This window comes from Prionailurus viverrinus, chromosome C2, assembly GCF_022837055.1.
Source record: "Prionailurus viverrinus isolate Anna chromosome C2, UM_Priviv_1.0, whole genome shotgun sequence".
In the NCBI taxonomy this organism is placed as follows: Eukaryota; Metazoa; Chordata; class Mammalia; order Carnivora; family Felidae; genus Prionailurus; species Prionailurus viverrinus.
In genome coordinates this window covers 69,467,577-69,491,063 of record NC_062569.1, presented here as the reverse complement: position 1 = coordinate 69,491,063, position 23,487 = coordinate 69,467,577, and positions in this window count along the sequence as shown.

Sequence of the window (23,487 nt, the reverse complement as noted above, 5' to 3'; positions counted from 1 at the left end):
AGAGAACATCAAAGATTAAACCTGGACTTACTTTCTCGGGGAAGGGGTTTGGCCTCAGCAAGGATCAGGTGTTGACCTTTAGGTTGATTGAATGATTTGGCTGGGGGCTGGGGTCTAGTGAGGAGATTCTGTTCAGGTGGCGGGGCGTTAGGGTCTGCTACTTCGGTTATCATGTAAATGATGGGAAAGGGGAAAGAAGTTGCCAGAAGTAGAGACATTGGATATAAAGCTCAGCGGGTGCCCTCTGCAAGATAAATTCTTCAGTGAGGTTGAATCCTAATGTAATTTTAGTGAAATTTCTGTATATAGTAACCACACTCTATATATGACCATTTAACAGGTTATATCCTGACTGAATATGCAGTTATTTCACATAAAGATAACCAAACAGATTTTACTCAATAAAATGTTCTATAAAATTTATTATATTTGACATGAGCGAGCAATGTATCACATACTGCAGGTTGTATAGAGAAACAGGAGAGTGAGTTTACATTGCACTGGATCCCTGGGGAGGAGGAAGTTAAAGCAGCTGGCCCAGATCTATTTCTCCTGATTACTAGGAAGATACTCCTGGGGGAAAGGCACAAAGCAGATGAACCGGTCTAATCTCTTGTAAACATGCTGATATCTAAAACTTTTAGTAAATAAATTAATGATGTTTACAAGGAAGAGAATCCTTGTGTTCCTGGTTTAAGATTGCTTATGGTGACCAAATTTAGGATATATGGATTTATGGGGCATGACTCTGGGAAATGTTGTTTAAGCTTGGTCCAGTGTGGAGGTTTTTCATGTCATAAATATTTCCTGCTGTGAGGCCCCATGTATATCAATGGAGACCTCACTGTTACCCTCAGCTGGGCAGCACTTGTCCAGTATTAGATGGGAGGACCTGGGGAATCCCATGGAATGTTCCAGACATTTCCTGTTTCACTTGTGCCTTTTGATTGCTTGTATCCTTTGAAATTATTAGTAAACTTTGATGCTGGGGAGATCTTTGGTTTAGGTGAGCCTGACTGATAATCTAATCCTTTGCATTAGCCTAATCCTTCAGAAAACAACTGAGATCGTTATAGAGCATTTCTCTCCTACAGAATTATTTCCCCACCTGCACCGCTGGAGGATGATGTTATGGGATGAATTGTGTTCCCTCAAAATTCATATGTTCAATTGTTAACTGCCAGTATCTCAGAAAGTGACTGTATTTGGAGATACTGTCTTTAAAAAGGTAATTAATTTACAACTTGGTCTTTAGGGTGGGCTCCAAACTAATATGATTGGTGTCCTTAAAAGAGGAAGTTTGGGGTGTCTGGGTGACTCAGTCAGTTGCGCATCTGACTCTTGATTTCAACTCAGGTCATGATCTCATGGTTTGTGGGTTCGAGCTCTGTGTCAGGCTCTGTGCTGACAGTGTGGAGCCTGCTTGGGATTCTCTCTCTCCCTCTGTTTCTGCCCCTCCCTTGCTCCTTCTCTCTCTCTCTCTCTCTCTCTCTCTCTCTCTCTCTCTCTCAAAATAAGTAAACATTTAAAAAGAAAGAGGAAGTTTGGACACAAAGTGGTACAGAAGGAAGACACCATGTGGATACAGTGAGAAGAAAGACATCTAACACCTTAGGAGAGACGCCCCAAAAGAAACCAACCCTTCTAATACCATGATCTTGGGCTTCCAGCCTCCAGAAAGTAAGAAAACAGATTTCTGTTTAAACCACCAGCCTGTGGTATTTATTATAACAGTTCTAGGAAGCTAATATGGAGGAGAAGGGGGATTATAGCCCCTTTTTAACCTTTTGTTCACTCATGGAATCCATACTAGATCCAGCCTTATTATTTTGTGTGTTTTCTTTCCATGGTTTCCCTTGGTGCCTAAAATTCTCTACCCCTTTATAGTATTTAGGACATTTTTGTAACTTGATATTCCCTTGCATATTGATCATAATGGATTATTATCAAGGAATAAATCATTTGAAGTAGAGGAATTCTACTGAATAATTTTTCTTTCTGTTGTAGTATTTTGTTTAGGCTAATAGAAACTATAGGTCAAACTTTGTACCTGTGATGAATAGAATAAATTATCATGGTGTTATTTTGGGAATATGATAAAGTATTAAAAAAGATATATCATATGTACCCAGATATGTAAGAGTATTTACTTTGCTAAATGATTATTACTTGAAATTCTGAATAGTTTTGCTTGATTTAATTAACTGGTCCCTCATTTTTTTTCCTGGGAGCTTTGCAAATTACAAACTTTTCAGTATTCTCAATAGATTCTACCCTGATTATTATATAGGCAGGTGGAGTTTCTACTATCTTACTTATTTAAAAATTTTTTTTAATGTTTATTTTTGAGAGAGAGAAAGAGCATGAACTGGGCAGGGACAGAGAGAGGAGGAGACACAGAATCTGAAGCAGGCTCCTGGTCCTGAGCTGTCAGCACAGAGCCCCCATTTGGGGTTCAAACTCACAGACCATGAGATCCATGACCTGAGCTAAAGTCTGAGGCTCAACAACCTGAGCCACCCAGGCATCTCCTCTAGTTTCATTTTAAATGAAGAAGTTCCCTAGGGTGAATACTAGGATTTTGAACTATCTCATTTAATGCTTTGCTTTGGAAAATGTCTATGACTTCTTCCCCAAATAGAGCGGATGGGAGTCACTCTACTGTTATGTATAAAGGGCATGGGGGAATCCAAATATTGAATTTTTATTTCATTCTTACTATGCTTGCTAATTTGCATAATGTTTGAGCTATTTAAAAGCATTCAGAAATGGATCTTTGACGTAGTGTTCTAATTTTTCAAGCAGATTTGTAATGAAAGGGGACCAGCCAACATTTCTCCTTTATGAGTCCTCACCTCCATTTTCTGGGCTCAGATGAGTGTACAGTCAAGTTAAAGAGCTTTAGCGCTCATGCTAAATCTATTCATAAATAAAATATCTACCCACTCCCTACCTCCTGCCTATGTTTTTTAAAGGAATGATATGCAGTAGATAGTATTTAAAAAATTTTAAAGCTGTGGGAAGACATTCTTCCATACTGTCTCTGAGAAGAAGTCTAGAGCAGACAGAAAAAAGGCAGGAAGAGTGATTAAAAAGTGTTTTGTAGATTTACTTTTTTGTGTGTGCATTTGATTGGTATTGCTGAAGGAGATAAAGATATCTTTGAGCAGATGAGAACTAGGTTAGGTACCAAGTTCTGAACAGAAGAGGGCAGAGGTGAGAGGAAAGGGGCCATATAATTGGCTTCCTTGAAGGCAGTATTCCTAGGAGCCTCTGGGCAATGAGTTACAGCGGTTTAAGGGATATTTCCTAAGGGAAACTATAAAGGTCTTTATTTTCTATAACAATCTACAAAGTGTGCATTAGGGCAGAAGTGTGTGTCTACGCCTGCAGGATGTTAGTCTTCCTGTCTGAGGCCCAGACCAATTATGGGACTTATCAGTTCTCCCTGTTCTGCTTGTCTCAGGTCACCTCAGTAGGTGTTTACTCGCTGCCTGTGAGCTTCGAGGCCCTGTGCCAGTGTTAAGGGAGTCCCGTGTTAGGGGACTACATCAAGGTGAATAAGGATTTTTTGCTTCACTTAAGAAGTTTACAGTCTGTACTTATAAAGGAGAAGCCAGGGAGGTACAAGCCTTTCTCAACTCTAATTGGTTAGAGATAATGAGTGCTTGCCAGTCAGAATGGAGGACCTAATCAAAGAATACAGGGAGAAGGAAAGGAAATTTTAATGAAGAAGGGAGAGATGAATACTACTGGCAACTGGAAGATTCTGACACAGGGGAAAGCAGAGCGTATCCTTTAACTTGTTATACTGTGTATATGGGACCTTCCCAGAAAAGGGGAGTTTGGATCTTTTGCAGAAATGGTACCATCTCATGCTCCACAGAATGATCATTAAAAGTACTAGGTCCTAGTCTGTGCAGGTAAGCATGTTTACAAGGTCAAGGAGGTTTGAGAAGTATGTAATGATGGTTGGTTTCTTCTCATTCAGGGGGTAGTATCATACCCTACCTTTTATGGAGGTAGTTTTATGCCAACCTTACATGGGAAACATGGGAAATTGGACAGTGCTCTGTTTTCCTGGATCAGGTAGATGGGATGTGACACTGAGTCCTCACTAATATATCCAATCCTGCCATCCATTTTCTCATTCTGTTGATTCACACGAAGTTGAGTGTGTCTGTGAGAGAAGACTTATGATAAGTAACAGTGACATAGAAGTCCCATAAGAAATGCACGAACTTGGTTATACAAAGGGTGTCCTTATTACTTCTTGTCTGGGGATGGAGCTGTAAATGAGTATTAAAATTACCTGTTTACTTATTTGACATGCTCAATAGAGGGTGTAGGCATTGTCTAACTTTCCAATATTATAAATTAATAACCCCAGTTATTACCAGAGCACATTGTACAAAGTGTTTCTTAATAGAAGTTTGTTGAATAAACACATGAAAGAGGAAAATATTGATGTTGAATGGATCACCATGGTGTTGTAAAAATAGAATTTAGAGTTTTGATCCGTAACTCAAGACCCTAGCATGATTCGTTTTTTGCAAGGTGAGGACAGGTCTCAAAATTATATGGTTGGGATCTTAAGTAAATATGAAGGAGAATAAGACATATGATCAGCTACACTTGTGTAGATTATATTTTTGGAAAATGAAGGTAGTAATAAGGAATATAAGAAATACGTAGTGATTTGCATGGACAATTAGCAATGGTACTAAGAGCCAAAATTATGACCTCTAACACTTAAATACCTGTGCAGAACATGAGAAATGAGCAAGACATAGTGAGATTTTAATACATGGCAAGAGGTTTATATACTTTCATAATTATCATTGAAATTCATTGAGACGTGATTCAAAATTGAAAGATGGTGGTAGTATCCCTTTCAAAGGAATAGACATTTTGTGATAAGAGGTTAGAGATGTAGTTATGTATCAAGGAGACAGGGTCTACACCATTGTGAGTTTCTATGCTGGTTTATCAATGAGGAAAATTGAAAATGGAATCAGAAATCATATTGTTGGAGGAGTGTTTCCAAACTTGCTGGCCAGATGGAAGGAAGAGATAATATGCTTTTGATAGAGGTCCAAACGATGACCTGTGTCAAGACACAGTCATGATTGAGGGATTTAGTTATTAAAAATCTGCTAGAATTCTCAACCTGCTAAGAAGCTCAGTGCTTGCAAGCTCATGAGGTATTTTGAGAAATTGGTAGTAATCTCCCAAAACGTAGGCCATTAGAAAAAGTTTCCCTGAGTCTGTCTCTTTTATATATAGAAGAAATTTGCTGACAATTGAGAGGAGCAGGTTTGGGAGAAGTCCTTTGACATCTTAGAGTTCATGATAACCATTGAAGGGACACCTGGCAATGTCAGCCACGTGCTACACACACTTCAAGAGGGTAGGTTTCAAAAATAAAAATAAAGAATAATAACATAGGCATGATTTTATGGTGTGCTATATAAAGAGAAGATGACAACATATTTGGGAACTTTCTAGAAATATAGTTTAACTGTGCATATCGTAAACCAGCCATCTGATAATAATTAGGGGGAATTCTAGATTGTTACATGATCTTCAGTGAACTCAGATTTTTGCATGATATGTGTAAATGATAGACAAAGGAGTACAAAGAAATTACCAAGTATATAAGTATGAGCCACATGTATACAAGTAACGTCCGTAAGGCTGAAGTATACTCAGATTTGCAGAAAGTACCACTGACAATAAAAATAAAATAGAATTTCTTCAATATATTCAGAACAAGTAAAAGATCAAGCAGAGGCCAAGTAACAACACTGGGGAAAAAGATGCAGTATTATGTATTACCCAGCAGATTTCCTTGTATCAGCTTGATCTTCATACTAAAAAGAGTGGGGCAAACATTGGAATGGGAAATGCAAACTCAATACAAATAAAGTGATGAGAGAGCATTAGCAGTTCAAATGAATCCAAATTATATGAAGCAAAAGAATGACACCTTAGGGTACTCAGAAAATTCAAACAAATTAACTGAATCGCTATTTGTTATTCTAGAGAAATTGTGGAAGCTGGGCAAGATGTAGGAGACAGAAGTCGGGGAATTATTCTAAAAATTTTTAAATGAAAAAGGTGATTTCTGTAAGCATAGCACTCATTTCTGTCACTATTTAGCCATATCTACTGTTACTCTGATACAACTCCCCCTACCTTTTTTTGCTGATAATTTTAAACAGTTTCAGGTATCATGTTATTTTTATCTCTAAACATATCATTATTCATTTAGAAAATAAAAAAGGCTATTTTTACATATATAACATATATACAATACCAGCAGAGGTGGCTTATTTAACAAATATTTGTGATTTACCAGAAGTGGGAAATGATCATTGGGGCACAGAATGGGTTGATAAAAGGTCATACTAGACTGCCTTCATCTTTCTTGGAATTCCTTAACTTGTCAAGGAAATGCAGCCAAATTCATACTATATATCTGAACGTAATCAAGAAATTTGACAAGGTCTCTTTAATTTGTGGAGAAGATGGAGACATACAGATTGGATCCCAATATAATTGAAATAATGGATTTCTGTTCAGTTGGAGGGAAGTTTCTATTTTAACTTTGCCATTTTTGCCAATGACATTGAAGAAGAAATAGAAGGTCTGTTTATTCAAATTGTGGATAACAGAGTCATCAGCCAAAATATCTTTACTATCTGGAAGATATTCCAATATTCTGGAATTAAACAAGTCTGAGTATATGGTCCCTTATTAGTTTCCAGAAATTCTGCCTAAAAATACGGGAAGTTTCATATAGCAGTAAGTACACAGTGGACTAATAGTGTGATGGGGCTTTCAAAGAAAATGGAGCATGTTTCAGGGTTGTAGGATGCATGTAGATGTCTACAAAGGCAGCAGTTGTAGCCTTGTTCCTTCTCTATTCTAGTGGGTCACTTAAAGCAGATTTAGACAGATTGATAGCCAAGAGATACAAAAGAAAGTAACCAATGTGGGTAAGCCATGTTATTTAAACAACCTTTGAAAGAAATAATAAATATTCCGGAAAAGAGATAACTTGGGTGATGTGATGACCATCTTTTGATATTTGAAGGGCTATCATGTGAATGTATAATTAGATTTTCTGTGAAGGTTGAGGTTTAGCATTTTAACCAGTAATAGAACTTCCAGAGAGACAGATTTTGGCTCAAGATATGGAAGAATTTTCAAGTGGTCAGAGTCATCTAAAGTGGAATGTGTGCGATTTATTTTTAAGTCATTGGAGATATTCCAGAATAGAGGCATCATTTCATGGGATGTTACAGCAGGCACCCAAACTTTGGGTGATTAAGTAACACTTAAGTCTTTTCTCATGCCTGAATTTTTAGCATTCTATGAAGCTGTTTTCAGCTTGCTTGACTTCAAAGAGCCCAATTTTCTAGTAACTCAATCCAAGATAATTACGTTTTAACCTCAAAGGGATGGTACAACTTAATAGGGTTCTTGCTTAGCTTCCTTTCTCCCTAACTTTTTGCCTGATTTGCATTCAAGTGGCTTCTGACTGCCATCCTGTCTTTCTGAAAATTCCTTCCCCTTTAAACTTAAGCCCCTTTTATGGCACAGGTATCCAGATCACCTATAGCTTTCTAATTTCTAGCTAGAGCTAGCCTGATGGAAAGGCTCCTTAACACTGTTATTCCAATCAAATGATTGGCAGGAGTTTGGTGACAGAGCCTCAACAAGACCCAATGAATATTCTGCTGCTTCTTCTCCTAGGTTCTTATATTTGACCATGTATAGAACTTTCTGTTCTATACACCTGTAAGTTTAAATAATTTACTTCTAGACGTTATAACCTCTACAATTACATTCATGTCTTTCTCTCACAAATGAGTTTATTTTGAAACCCATTTGGGTTATGGAACAGTTTGAGGTAATGGTGGGGGTGAGGTAGAGGTGAGCAGGGATATGAAGAGACAAAATAAGAGACAAAGATTTGGGAGAGTCTTTATAACAGGCTGTTTTCTTATATAGAGAGAATCATGGTTATTTCAGCTTGGGGTGGGTGTCCTCCTCTGGTATTACTCCGAGCGTGTTCTGATAGTTAGACAGGAGACTTGAATTTATTCAACATTCAGACCAAACATTAGTACTAAGAAAAGAGTAAAAGAAAATAACATTTATCTTCTTTCGTGCCGTGGCCTGTGCTAGGTACTTTATCTGTGATATCTCCTTCAAATCTCATTAGCACCCCTTAGAGGAAGGTGGTAACAGTTGCAGGTAAGGAAACAGTTTGGAGGTTAAATACTTGCCCAGGTGTATACACAGCTAGTAAGCTATAGAAGCTATAGAAGCTATGGTGATTTACACTGATATCTGTTTGTCTTTGATACTACGCCACGCTGCATTCTCTGTAGCAGGCATAGAGGTGAGGGTTTCAAGACATAACATTTAGCAATGGGGCAATGAGGCCATAATGATCTTTTCATCATTTGAAGCAACAAATGGTTATTTGCTTTTAATGGAAAATTCATAAGACTGAAGTATTGAATTTCTGGAACCCCCTTGAGTTCAAAGCAGACAGTTCACTTTAAGAAGCCATAACGCACATGCAAAGATGTCAGCCATCAAATACATCAAGCAGGTAGCTCAATGCATTCTGTAAAACATGAAAAAACAGAGGTCGTTTTTTAATAATTCTCTAGCTGCCCTGGTTGCCCCTGCCTAGCCAATGTGGTGAATTTGCTCGACCTCAAGTGTTTCCAGTGACAAGACTAAATCAACATGGGAGAAGGTTTCTTGACCTCCAAGTACCTTGAGTTCAATGAGATCTGCTCGAGAGGAATGCAGCTCTAGGTTCAGGGCTGTCAGAAGCCTTTGGCAGCTGGTGGCGGGTCGGTGGAGGGCTGTGATAACGCACCCCCATCAATTCCCTTATCTCCTGATTACACTGCTTTTTAGAAGCTATCCCTAGAGTAAATCTCTCCAATTGATTTTGCTGTCAGGAGTCAGTTCGAGTTCACATAGGAAAGGAAGATTAGTACCTCACTGGTTAAGTGCTTTAGCAATTTGCCCTACATGTTAAATTATGGGCTTTATCAGCTCAGAGCTGCTTAATTTCCAGAGCAGGGTGAAAATGATACCATTTGGGCCAACCGTTGATCTTCAGATTTCAGTCATTGGGGAGTTTGGCAGTTTGAACTTCTCTGTAACTTCAGTAAAATCCTCCAAGTCCTGGGACTGATTTTTCAATATCACTGGCAGTCCCTGTCTCTCTTGATAAATTGCCTGGTCACACTACTCCAAATTGCTATAGAGTCTGCCTCCACTCTTTCTTCCAATTTCTTTAAGTATAAGAATTTGTGAAATGATAATACTATTGTTAGTATTAGCATTGGTTCCCAGTTTGTGTGATTGTGTGGGGCAGCATGCAGATAAAGTAAAGTAACAGCATTGTGGAAAGAGATGACAGGCCCCCCTGTCTAGCTCAATATAAAAAAGTTGGGCTAAGCCACAGTTCTTTTCCCCAAATTCCACTATGCCTGTTGGAGAAGAAACAACCTCTCGTTCCTATCAGAGTGTTTGCTATCTTCAGGCAGCCCTTCACTGAATCTCCTAGAAACAAAAATCCCTTTCTTCTACTTGTAAATTATTTCACTCTCCTTGAAATCTCCTAACAACCCGTTACCTAACTAATGGAACTTCTATTTGCAAAGCAAGTTTTTGAAAGAATGGTAAGATTTCTAGTGAATCTTTTTGTTGGAGGTTGGAAGATGCTTAGTGATATAGTCTCCCTCTGTGTTACTCTTATCTCTAAGTGTTTTTTTTAAATAGATGAGTATTGAGTGTTAATGTTCACAAAATAATCCCTTATCATTTTTGTGAGCAACAGAGTAATAGATTTTACTCCCTAACTTGTTTCGGATTGCCTTGGCTTCTTACCACTTCTCTTCCTTGTATGGACCCCCACTTGCCATAGCATCTCAGATTTCCTCTGCCTTCCCCACAGCCACCATTAGAACATCTGGAAAGTAGGCGAGGCGTGCCTACAGGTTGGGAACAAGCTATGCATATGGTGCACATGTACATAGTTATAGGCTGTCAGTTTTATCGCAACGTGGAGGACTTTGTTGAAGACACTTTTTCTAAACTGCTACCTAAAGGATGGATGCATAAGCATTCCCCACCTGGAGAAAAAAAAATGGGGACAAAGGCCCAAAAATGAGAGAGTGTAAGGTAAAGAGGGGAAGATAAGAACAAGTGAGGTTGAAGTAGGTAGAGTCAAGATTTTGAAGGACATTTTCCAGTTTTGCTAAGGAGTTTATATTTATTCTGGCAGAAGGAAGGCCATGATTTCCAGGTCCTTCAGAAAATTTGTAGTTCCTAATACCGGTGATTTGCTTTCACATCTCAAAGAGGTACTGCTCTTTGCCAAATAAGGATGTATCCCTTGCAATGAATAGTAGGGCAGATAAAAATCCTTCCTCCTGGTTTTCATTGAACAAGTGTGAATCCTGAGCACATTTAGTTTTAAACCTGTATCTTATGGTGAATCACTCTTATTGGTTAGTCATTTTTGAAAATCACATCCCTGGAATTGTGTGAAGATGGCAGCTTAGGAGAACGCTGGGCTCACCTCATCCTGCTGATCGCTTAGATTCCACCCACATCTGCCTAAATAACCCAGAAAACCTCCAGAAGACTAGCAGAACGGAGTATCGGGAGCCAAGTGTAGATGAGAGGCCCACAGAAGAGGGTAGGAAGGGCGGAGAGGCGGTGTGTGCTACATGGACTGGCGGGAGGGAGCCAGGGCGGTGGAGGGGCACCCCACCTGGGGAGGCGGAATCCCCAAGTCTGGCTTGCAAAAGCGGAGGGGCTGGACTGCATGTGTTCTGACAGCCAGCGGGACTTAACATCTGGAATGTTAAAAGTCAATAGCTCTGCTCGGAGAGCAGGAGGGCGAGAGGACAGTTGAGCCCCGGAAGACAGAGCTCAGCTTGGCATGGGAACAAAGGTGCTGGCAAGCGCCATCTCCTTCTCCCACCCCCCAGCTGAAATTCTAAAGGGAACCGGTTCCAGTCACCGAACTTGCTTGCACCACGCAAACGCCCAACGCTGTGCTTCTGTGGATCCATCCCTCTGATGGGTTGGCCTCCCTCCCAGTGCTGCAGGGCCCCTTCTGCAGGGGACCACCGCCAGCAAAGTGAGCTAAGCCTGCCCCTCCTGCCCCTGTGCACCTTGTGGATCCACCCTGGCCAATACGCCAGATCCCATTGAAGCAGCACCACAAGGCTGGCAGTGTGCAAGTAGCCCAGCCAGGGACCACACCACTCCACAATGAGTCCTGCCCCTGGGAGAGGGGAAGATAAGGTACACACCAGTCTGACTGTGGCCCCAGCAGTGGGCTGGGGACAGACATCGGGTCTGACTGCCCACCAACACAAGTTACTCTGGACAGCACAGGGGAAGTGCCCTGCAGTTTGCAGCCACTGCGGGGACTACCCAAAATGACGAAAGGGAAGAATTCTCCTCAAAAGAAACTCCAGGAAGTAGCGACAGCTAATGAATTGATCAAAAATGATTTAAGCAATATAATGGAATAAGACTTTAGAATAATAGTCATAAAATTAATCGCTGGGCTTGAAAAAAGCATAGAGGACAGCAGAGACTCTATTGCTACAGAGATCAAGGGACTAAGAAATAGTCATGAGGAGCTAAAAAATGCTATAAATGAGGTGTAAAATAAAATGGAGGCAGTCATAGCATGGATTGAAGAGGCAGAGGAGAGATGAGGTGAATTAGAAGATAAAATTATGGAAAAAGAGGAAGCTGAGAAAAAGAGAGATAAAAAAAAAATCCAGGAGAATGTGGGGAGAATTAGAGAACTAAGTGATGCAATCAAATGGAACAATATCTGTATCATAGGAATTCCAGAAGAAAAAGAAGAGACAGGGGCGCCTGGGTGGCGCAGTCGGTTAAGCGTCCGACTTCAGCCAGGTCACGATCTCGTGGTCCGTGAGTTCGAGCCCCGCGTCAGGCTCTGGGCTGATGGCTCAGAGCCTGGAGCCTGTTTCCGATTCTGTGTCTCCCTCTTTCTCTGCCCCTCCCCCGTTCATGCTCTGTCTCTCTCTGTCCCAAAAATAAATAAACGTTGAAAAAAAAATTTAAAAAAAAAAAAAAAAAAAAAAAAAAAAAAAAAAAAGAAAAAGAAGAGACAGAAAGGGGCTGAAGGTGTACTTGAACAAATCATAGCTGAGAACTTCCCTGATCTGGGGAAGGAAAAAGGCATTGAAATCCAAGAGGCACAGAGAACTCCCTTCAGAAGTAACTTGAATCGATCTTCTGCATGACATATCATAGTGAAACTGGCAAAATACAAGAATAAAGAGAAAATTCTGAAAGCAGCTAGGGATAAACAGGCTCTAACCTACAAAGGTAGACCCATAAGAGTAGTCACAGACCTATGTACTGAAACTTGGTAGGCCAGAAAGGAATGGCAGGAAATCTTCAATATGATGAACAGAAAAAATATGCAGCCGAGAATCCTTTATCCAGCAAGTCTATCATTCAGAATAGAAGGAGAGATAAAGGTTTTCCCAAACAAACAAAAACTGAAAGAATTCATCACTACTAAACCAGCCCTACAAGAGATCCTAAGGGGTACTCTGTGAATGAAATATTGCAAGGGCCACAAAGTACCAGAGACATCACTATAAGCATGAAACCTACAGATATCACAATAACTCTAAACCCGTATCTTTGAATAATAACACTGAGTGCAAATGGACTGAATGCTCCAACCAAAAGACATAGGGTATCAGATTGGATAAAAAAACAAGACCTATCTATTTGCTGTCTACAAGAGACTCATTTTAGGCCTGAGGACAACTTCAGATTGAAAGTGAGGGGATGGAGAACTATTTGTCATGCTACAGGAAGTCAAAAGAAAGCTGGAGTAGCCATACTTATATCAGACAAACTAGACTTTAAATTAAAGGCCGTAACAAGAGATGAAGAAGGGCATTATATAATAACTATAGGGTGTATCCATCAGGAAGAGCTAACAATTAACTAACAGTTAGCTAACAATGCGCCAAATACGGGAGCCCCCAGATATATAAAACAATTAATCACAAACATAAGCAACCTTATTGATAAGAATATGGTCATTGCAGGGGACTTTAATACCCCACTTACAGAAATGGATAGATCATCTAGACACAGGATCAATAAAGAAACAAGGGCCCTGAATGATACATTGGATCAGATGGAGTTGACAGATATATTTAGAACTCTGCATCCCAAAGCAACAGAATATACTTTTTTCTCAAGTGCACATGGAACATTCTCCAGGATAGATCACATACTGGGTCACAAAACAGCCCTTCATAAGTATTCAAGAATTGAGATCATACCATTCACACTTTCAGACCATAATACTATGAAACATGAGATCAACCACAGAAAAACATCTGGAATACCTCCAAAAGCATGGAGGTTAAAGAACATCCTACTAAAGAATGAATGGGTCAACCAGGCAATTAGAGAAGAAATTAAAAAATATATGGAAACAAATTAAAATGAAAATACAACAATCCAAATGCTTTGGGATACAGTGAAGGCAGTCCTGAGAGGAAAATACATTGTAATCCAGGCCTATCTCAAGAAACAAGAAAAATCCCAAATACAAAATGTAACAGCACACCTAAAGGAAATGGAAGCAGAACAGCAAAGACACCCCAAATCCAGCAGAAGAAGAGAAATAATAAAGATCAGAGCAGAAATAAACAATATAGAATCTAAAAAACTGTAGAGCAGATCAATGAAACCAAGAGTTGGTTTTTTGAAAAAATAAACAAAATTGATAAACCTCTAGCCAGCCTTCTCAAAAAGAAAAGGGAGATGACCCAAATAGATAAAATCATGAATGAAAGTGGAATTATTACAACCAATCCCTCAGAAATACAAGCAATTATCAGGGAATACTATGAAAAATTATATGCCAACAAACTGGATAACCTAGAAGAAATGGACAAATTCCTAAGTACCCACACACTTCTAAAACTCAAACTGGAAGAAATAGAAAACTTGAACAAACCAATAGCCAGTGGAGAAATTGAATCAGTTATCAAAAATCTCCCAAGAAATAAGAGTCCAGGACCAGATGGCTTCCCTGGGGAATTCTACCAGGCATTTAAAGCAGAGATAATACCTATCCTTCTCAAGCTGTTCCAAGAAATAGAAAGGGAAGGAAAACTTCCAGACTCATTATATGAAGCCAACATTACTTTGATTCCTAAACGAGACAGAGACCCAGCAAGAAAAGAGAACTACAGGCCAATATCCCTGATGAATATGGATGCAAAAATTCTCAATCAGATACTAGCAAATCGAATTCAACAGCATATAAAAAGAATTATTCACCATGATCAAGTGGGATTCATTCTTGGGCTGCAGGGCTGGTTCAACTTTCACAAATCAATCAATGTGATACATCACATTAATAAAAGAAAAGATAAGAACCATATGATCCTGTCAATCAGTTCAGAAAAAGCATTTGACAAAATTAAGCATTCTTTCTTAATAAAAACCCTCAAGAAAGTCGGGATAGAAGGAACACACTTAAATATCATAAAAGCCATTTATGAAAAGCCCACAGCTAATATCAGCCTCAATGGGGAAAAACTGAGAGCTTTCCCCCTGAGATCAGGAACATGACAGGGATGTCCACTCTCACCACTGTTGTTTAACATAGTGTTAGAAGTGCTAGCATCAGCAATCAGACAACAAAAGGAAATCAAAGGCATCAAAATTGGCAAAGATGAAGTCAGGCTTTCACTTTCTGCAGACGACATGATATTATAAATGGAAAACCCGATAGACTCCACCAAAAGTCTGCTGGAACTGATATATGAATTCAGCAAAGTCGCAGGATACAAAATCAATGTACAGAAATCAGTTGCATTCTTATACACTAATAATGAAGCAACAGAAAGACAAATAAAGAAACTGATCCCATTCACAATTGCACCAAGAATCATAGAATATCTAGGAATAAACCTAACCAAAGATGTAAAAGATCTGTATGCTGAAAACTATAGAAAGATTATGAAGGAAATTGAAGAAGATATAAAGAAATGGAAAAACATTCCATGCTCATGGATTGGAAGAATAAATATTGTTAAAATGTCAATACTACCCAAAGCAAGCTACACATTCAATGCAATCCCAATAAAAATTGCACCAGCATTCTTCTTGAAGCTAGAACAAGCAATCCTAAAATTTGTATGGAACCACAAGACCCTGAATAGCCAAAGTAATATTGAAGAGGAAGACCAAAGTGGGAGGCATCACAATCCCAGACTTTAGCCTCTACTACAAAGCTGTAGTCATCAAGACAACATGGCATTGGCACAAAAACAGACACATAGACCAATGGAATAGAGTAGAGACTCCAGAATTGGACCCACGAAAGTATGACCATCTAATCTTTGACAAAGCAGGAAAGAATATCCAATGGAAAAAAAGGCAGTCTCTTTAACAAATGGTGCTAGGAGAACTGGACAGCAACATGCAGAAGGTTGAAACTAGACCACTTTCTCACACCATTCACAAAAATAAACTCAAAATGGATAAAGGACCTGAATGTGAGACAGGAAACCATCAAAACCCTAGAGGAGAAAGCAGGAAAAGACCTCTCTGACCTCAGCTGCAGCAATTTCTTACTTGACACGTCTCCAAAGGCAAGGGCATTAAAAACAAAAATGAGCTATTGGGACCTCGTCAAGATGAAAAGCTTCTGCATTGCAAAGGGAACAACAAAACTAAAAGGCAACCAATGGAATGGGAAAAGATATTTGTAAATGACATATTTGACAAAGGGCTAGTATCCAACATCTATAAAGAACTCACCAAATTCCACACCCGAAAAATAATCCAGTGATGAAATGGGCAGAAAACTTGAATAGACACTTCTCTAAAGAAGACATCCGGATGGCCAACAGGCACATGAAAAGATGCTCAACGTCACTCCTCATCGGGGAAATACAGATCAAAACCACACTGAGATACCACCTCATGCCAGTCAGAGTGGCTAAAATGAACAAATCAGGAGACTATAGATGCCGGAGAGGATGTGGAGAAACGGGAACCCTCTTGCACTGTTGGTGGAAATGCAAACTGGCGCAGCCACTCTGGAAAACAGTGTGGAGTTTCCTCAGAAAATTAAAAACAGATCTACTCTATGACCCAGCAAAAGCACTGCTAGGAATTTACCCAGGGGATACAGGAGTACTGATGCATAGGGGCACTTGTACCCCAATGTTTATAGTAGCGCTTTCAGCAATAGCCAAATTATGGAAAGAGCCTAAATGTCCATCAAGTGATGAATGGATAAAGAAATTGTGGTTTATATACACAATGGAGTACTACTTGGCAATGAGAAAGAATGAAATATGGCCTTTTGTAGCAATGTGGATGGAACTGGAGAGTGGTATGCTAAGTGAAATGAGTCATACAGAGAAAGACAGATACCATATGTTTTCACTCTTATTTGGATCCTGAGAAACTTAACAGAAGACCGTGCGGGGGTGGGGGGGGAAGGAAAAAAAAAGTTAGAGAGGGAGGGAGCCAAACCATAAGAGATTTTTAAAAACAGAATAAACCGAGGGTTGATGGGAGGTGGGAGGGAGGGTAGGGTAGGTGATGGGTATTGAAGAGGGCATCTTTCGGGATGAGCACTGGGTGTTGTATGGAAACCAATTTGACAATAAATTTCATATTAAAAAAAAAGAAAAAGAAAATCACGTCCCTTATATTTGTAGAGCCTCGTCCATTTAACCACTCAACTGGATCATTTAAAAATGCAAAATCTGGGGCGCCTGGGTGGCTCAGTCGGTTAAGCGTCCGACTTCAGCTCAGGTCACGATCTCGCGGTCCATGAGTTTGAGCCCTGCGTCGGGCTCTGGGCTGATGGCTCAGAGCCTGGAGCCTGCTTCCGATTCTGTGTCTCCCTCTCTCTCTGCCCCTCCCCCGTTCATGCTCTATCTCTCTCTGTCTCAAAAATAAATAAACTTAAAAAAAAATTTAAAAATGCAAAATCTGACCACGTCCCTCTCCCTACCTCAAACCATTTAACAGCCTCTCATTCCCATCATTTCTGGGTCCTTCATCTCCAATGTCATCTGCTTATTCTTTCCCTCAGGCCTGGAGCTCAAGCCTCACTGACTTTCTTTCAGGTCCTTTTCTGTCCTGCTATAGAGAATTTGCTCCTGATAATCCCTCTTTTTATAATATTATTTCATTTCCTTCTCACCCAGCTAATGTTCATTTCTCCATCAGATCTCCGCTCCATCATCGTCTCCCCAGGGATGTCTTTCCCAGCCACTCTCTGACCTGGCTAGATTCCCTCTTTTGTTCTTACGTTAATCATTCTTGATAGCCCTGCTTCCCAAGAGTTAGTACAGGCTTTATGACCTGCCAGATGGGTCCAGCACTACATTTCTCCCTTTGGTATGTGTTTCTAGAAATTTCTTGGTAGACAGAGCAATCAGCCACAAAAAGTTTCCTCACTGCTTCCTGGAACAGGTCTTCACCGCTCTTTTGTGTTTTGGTAGGCTCTGTTCTCTCCCATTTCAAACAGTGACTGTAAGGCCCATTCCAGCATTCTCAACCCCTTCTCAGTCTTTCTTTGTAGGCTTCTTCCTTTCATGTTCCCTCCATGTAGCTATTCCTCAGCCTTCTGTCCTTATTCCTGTTCTTTTCTTCCCATATAAACTTCCTGTAGGTTATCACATCTACCCTCATGACCTCTGCTGCTACTGAGGCCCTAGTGAGTCTCAGACCTTTTGTCACCTCTCTCTAGCATCCACCTATTATTAACTTGAGCTCAGTAGCACTTTTCTTTAAAATGACTGAATATTTAACGTTGAGGTATTGAAGGTACCTTATAGTCTATATCTAATGTCAACCTCTACCTTTCTTCTCCCATTAGCACTGCTCCTTCTCCTGTATTCCCTAAGCTAGATAGGTATCTTGGAACTGGTTTTTACTCTTCCCTCTTTGTAATTCTTTCCACCTTTACCTCTACACTCATCTGATCATCAAATGCTGTGAGGGCCACCTGTTATATGTCTCTAGAATCAGGCTTTCTATTCTTACGTTTCCCCAAGAGAATGTCTCCCTAGTCTCCCCCATTTAAGCCTTATGTCCAGTATACCCATCTATAGTTTATCCATATTATTGTCATCAGAGTTAGCATTCCAAAACAAATACAAATTTGATCATTCAACAACTTTGGCTAAAAATCTTTGTTCATTATGCATTTTCTTCAGAATTAAAAAAATATTTTTCTTTATTTGAGAGAGAGAGAGAGAGAGAGAGAGAGAGAGAAAAGAGAACAAGCCGGGGAGGGGCAGAGAGAGAGGGAGAGGGAAATCCCAAGCAGGCTCTGTGCTGTCAGCGTAGAGCCCAATGCGGGGCTCACACTCACAAATTGTGAGATCATGACCTGAGCCAAAACCAAAAGTCGTATGCTTAACTGACTGGGCCAGGAGGCACCACTTCTTCAGGGTGTTTTTAAAGATCCTGGCATGACATTCAGTGTCCAGATCATCTCTTGTTACTTTGCCCATGAATCGTTCACACTGCTCGTGCTGGTCTTGCCATTCTTTACATACTTGCCACCCTCTGTAGTTTTGTTCATGTTGCTTCCTCTATCATCAGTTCCTTCTCTTGGTAACTTCTTCAATCTTCAAGTGTCATCTTCCTTGTGAAATTTTCCTGGAACTCTCTAGTAAGAATTAGTCCCTTCTTACTGTCCCTTCCTTGGTATCACCACAATATTTACTGCATGCCTCTGTACCACTTATAATAAACACATAATATTAAATGTGTGCATAGTTTGTTATTTTTACTTATGAGCACACTCCCCTCAGTAAATATAAACATTGTGAAAATAGGGACAATATCTTAGCATGGTCTTCATCTTTATATCTCCAGAGCTTAGTACAACGTTTGGATCTAGACAGCATGGTAGGAATTTGAAACTTTTTGTCAAATTGAACTGAGCAAATGGTACTATGCACTGGTTGAACATTATTCTATTTAGAAAATGGGCACAAATTGTTGGGAAAATGATAAATATCAAGAAACAGACAATGGGCTTTTTTTTTAGTCTGTGGTGAGTGAAATATTTGCTAAAATATTAAAAGGTGAACATAGAGTTGGCATGTATTTGACTCAATGAGTACTGCAGGCATTAATAATAACCCTTTTAGAGAAGAATAACTAGAGCCTCAGAATGGTAAGATACCAAGAAATCAAGCCCTTTGTGTTTGTTTTCCTCTCATATCGTCCAGAGGTAAGGAGATGCGGCAGACCTATGAATGCTGTGTTGTTAGGCTGAGGCAGAGACGAGTGCCATGGAGATTAAGGCAGGTGCATTGAGAAACATGCTGATTTTAGGGAAGACAAATTAATCCACAGTAAAGTCAGTAGTCATTTCAGAGGTTACTCTGCAGTTGGAAAAAAATTCATTTACTTATAATTTCAATTCATGGTATTTTCTGCTGGGTGGTGAAATTAGTATTCAGGGATAAATACATTTTTTTTTGGGGGGGGGGTAAACTTGGCCTGTGCTTGGCTCATTGGTAGTCTGATGAGAAATTTTACTGCACTCCATGTCAAGGGTTAGGCATAAAAGCATTCCATTCTGAAGTTAAAATCCATTTCAGTCGAGTAGATTGGAAATAATTATATTGTAGGACCAACTCACAATTTTCTAGTTTTAGAAAAGGGAAGGTTCTAAATGAAATTTAGGTTAGAATAGGAATTTAAAATAATGATATACATGGAATGTTACAGTTGAAAAAGACTTTACATGCATCTAATTTACCCAGAGAAAACTGGGGCTGTGAAAAGTTAAGTGATTTGTCTAAAGTCAAGTGAGTCAATGGCCAGGCTTTGGTTGAGCCTGAGTGAACTGACTCCTGGTCCCATTCTCTTTCCATCACCACAGCCCTGATTTCTCATAAGAATGAAAATACACTTCTAAAATTTTCTTGTGTTGGTAGTGTCTTTAATTTTTAGCTGCTTTGAAAGTTTTTGATAGCTTTTATTCAGTTAACACTCTTGGATTGAAGAGCATTTATGTATGTTAAGAATTATATCCTTAATATTCAAGCACCCTTATAAAATAATAAGTCACCTTGGTAAAGTGTATTTATTTTCCAGAAAGTTTATAGGTATATGCCCCATCAGTTTAAGAAATACTTCATAATAAATTTTTTTTGACTTTTTAAAAAATTCCTAGAGCAAGATGGTCTTTGCAACCTGCCAGAGAGGAGTTCCTTGTTTAAGCAGTTGAATTAGGATATTTAGGTTTGTACTTTGTTCTTTCCAAAGTCATGTTTGATGTGGTAGGGTCAGGTCTACCTCTCCTGTTGTAGCCTGTAGAAATGCTGCTTTCTTGAATATTAGCCCAAGGCTTCAAAAGTTTTGTTTTGAAAGGAGATAGAAACTAGGAAGAAAAAGGAAAGGTATAGGTGGTAGGAGTGGGTAGCCAAACTTCCTTCAACTCCTCCTGCCTAATATTTGCAGAGTGCTGAATTATTGACAAAGACTTTCACATATTTCAGCTATTTTATTTTTACAAGAGCCCTCAGTGGTATCATTGTGGACATCATTGTATAATGAAAGCTGAGGCTCAGAGATGCCAGATAATGTTTCCCATGTAATATACCAGCACATTGCAGAACTGGGATCTGGCCAAGGTCCGAAGACTCCTAGCCTATACTTCTTTCCTCTCTCCCAGTTGTCACATTTCCAGTATGGAGACCCTCCAAAATTAACAGCATTTTAACCTCTCATGGGGTTCCTCTGCACCATTTCATCAAACATTTGCTTGAGCCTTGGAACTGAAAAGTCAATAACTTAGTCTTTCAAAGATTTCACATAACCTTTTTGTTTGGTTATTACAGGATTCTAATAATCTTCCAAAAGGAAAGTTTTAAAGATGTCTATGGGAATGGAAATCATAGCTTTTGCAAAAGCAGTGTGTCCTGTCTTTCCAAAAAGAATCCAAGCTTCTCAAGAGTATGGATTAAGCTGTTCTGCTTCTTTGAATTTATCTCATCCCCATCCCCACAATAGTTACTAGCATGATATTCTACCTAGAGAGAGTGAGCTTTTGGATGTTAATTCCTTAGTGACACTAATTTCTAGTGATACTAGATTTTCATCTAGCTCCAAGACTTTAGAACTCTATGGATCTATACAATCAATTAAAAGAAATTGATAATATTGGGGTGCCTGTGTGGCTCAGTCAGTTAAGCATCTGACTTTGGCTCAGGTCATGATCTCACGGTTGGTGGGTTTGAGTCCCGCATCAGGCTCTATGCTGACAGATCAGAGCCTGGAACCTGCTTTAGATTCTGTGTCTCCCTCTCTCTCTGCCCCTTCCTCTGCTCACACTCTCTCTCTTTCTCTCTCTCTCTCTGTCAAAAATAAGTAAACATTAAAAAGCATTTATAATATTATACATACTGTCTTCCCATTTCAGAAACTCAATTATCTTTACATGCAGTAATATAATAGATCCAATCATTTTTCCAAAATTCCCACATTTTTTTCTACATTAAATCCAATCTTCATGGTATGTTACATACATATACATGACAGGTGTGTATGTGTGGGTGTGTGTGTATGTGTATGTGTATGTGTGTGATGTTTTGTGTGTGTACATATGTCCCAAATCTACATATCAACTCCTCACTGTATCACATCCATCCTTCTCAATATTCGCGATGCTGGGCTAGATCACTTGGTGAAGGCAGTGACTACCAGAGTTTTCCACTATAGAAGCACATTACCCTTTGTAATCTATGAGTAGTGTTTTGAGGTCATGTGCATATCTAAATAACTTTCTTATCCATCTCTGGAAAAAATGGGCCCATGCTGTCTTTCTCCTTGATCTGTCTTCTATTAACTCCACTGCAAGCAGTATCTTTTTGTTAACTCTACCCCATGCAATATTCTTTTCAAAGTTACTGTGCTGGGGGTCCCCAACTTTCAGTTTTGATGCTTCAGTGGGACTCACAGAACTTAGAAAAGCTGTTTTACTCATGGTTATGTTTTATTAAAGGAAAAGAACACAGGTTAAAATCATCAAATGGAAAAGGTATAGCGGGCAGAGTCTAGGAGAAGTCAAGAGTAAGCTTCTGGTGGAATCACATTAATAGTTCTTACTTCTCCCATCAAACAAGCATGACAACATATATGATGTATTACCCACCAGGCAAGCCCACCTGAGCCTTGGTGTTTAGGCTTTTCACTGGGTGTCAATCCTGTAGCCATGGAGCACAGTTTCTATCTATCTTCTCCCCACCCAGTAGGTCAAACTAATATAGCATGGCCTAGGAGACCAGGAAAACAAAAACGGTCATTCACCGTAAATCTCATTGTTGGCATCAACTATCTGGTGTGGTCCAACGTCTCAGGTAGGACATTCCAAAGGCTTAGAGGTGACTCCTGGAAACCAGTTAAGGGCCAGTCCTTTTTTGGAATGTGCAGGGTTTGAGCACCCCAAGCCCACTGAGTTACCCTTTACTGCACATTTACACAGATATCTTCATTCTTCTTTTAACAGTTTCTTAAGAAAAATTTATTGTCTTGCTTCTTTGGCCTTCCCTTCTCTATTGTACTTATGAGTTCTCAAAATGTCACTAATTATGGCTGAAAAGCTGTGCATAATATCAGTGGTACATGTATTTCTTAGAAAAGGGATGCCATAATTTTTTGAAGAAAAATTAGACATAAAAATGAATTAGTATTATGACTTCCAGTGTTGCTTTGAGAAGCTCAATAACAATTATAAGTTTTCTTCATCTAATGAAACTCATCTGTCCCCTCAAGAACCAGCATTCACGTGGAATTACATTCTTCTTATTTAATTTGTTTCTATTTTGTATAATCACTAGTTTCATAACGTGACAGTTTTTTATTTCTTTTTTATGGCAATTTTGTGATATTTCTGCTGCAGTAAAGCTTATGTAATGTTTTTGACATGATTTAGGAACTCATTCACTATTTAGAACACTGATGTTCTATACAAATATAATCAAGGTCACAACTACTCTCCTGAAAATTAATTTAGGAATATAATTTGCTCATAATTTTAAGATTGCTTGTATTTTCTTGGCATCTGAGGTAAAGTCTCTCTCTTTTGTCTGATTTAGAAACATTTTTACATAGCTATGTAAACCACTTGTTAAAAATAAGGCTTAATTCTTAACCCACTGTTAATTTTCAGAGTGATAGTGAACTATTTCACCCAGTGATTGGTTTCTGTTTAATGCTAGAATATTTCAGAGATTTATAAGATGTTAGTCGTCAGAGTTCTTATGTACATATAACAGAATCCACTGTGGGTTCTTTAATTAGATGAGTATTTATTCAGAGAAATAAATAAAGAACTCACAGGTTCATTGAGAAGCCTGCACAAAC